Genomic DNA, 369 nt, shown 5'->3' on the forward strand with positions numbered 1-369 from the left:
CCCGGTTCTGGTGAAAGGTGCCCCTGCCTGTGGCAGGGAGTTGGAACTGGATAAGCTTTAAGGTCCCTTCTAACCAAAACCATTCTAGGATTATCTGAAGACATGCTCCTAAATTGTGAAAAAGGTAAGTATCTGATGTTGCTTAAGGCAGGTCAGTACTTGCCAGCTGGGTTTGGCTCCTCTAGAGAGCAGCTTACCAGCACTAAGACTGACGTAGTGATAACTACCTCCCATGTAAAAAGCATCTTTTCATACAGGGGCAGAAGAGCTTATATAGTGTGGAAACTGGGCCATTCTGTGTGCGTTAGGATATACCAATCTTAAAGGAGATGTCTGACTTTGCACATTTAATTTGTCACACTACAGTGG

This window comes from Nestor notabilis, unplaced genomic scaffold (assembly GCF_000696875.1).
Source record: "Nestor notabilis isolate BGI_N333 unplaced genomic scaffold, ASM69687v1 scaffold26068, whole genome shotgun sequence".
In the NCBI taxonomy this organism is placed as follows: Eukaryota; Metazoa; Chordata; class Aves; order Psittaciformes; family Psittacidae; genus Nestor; species Nestor notabilis.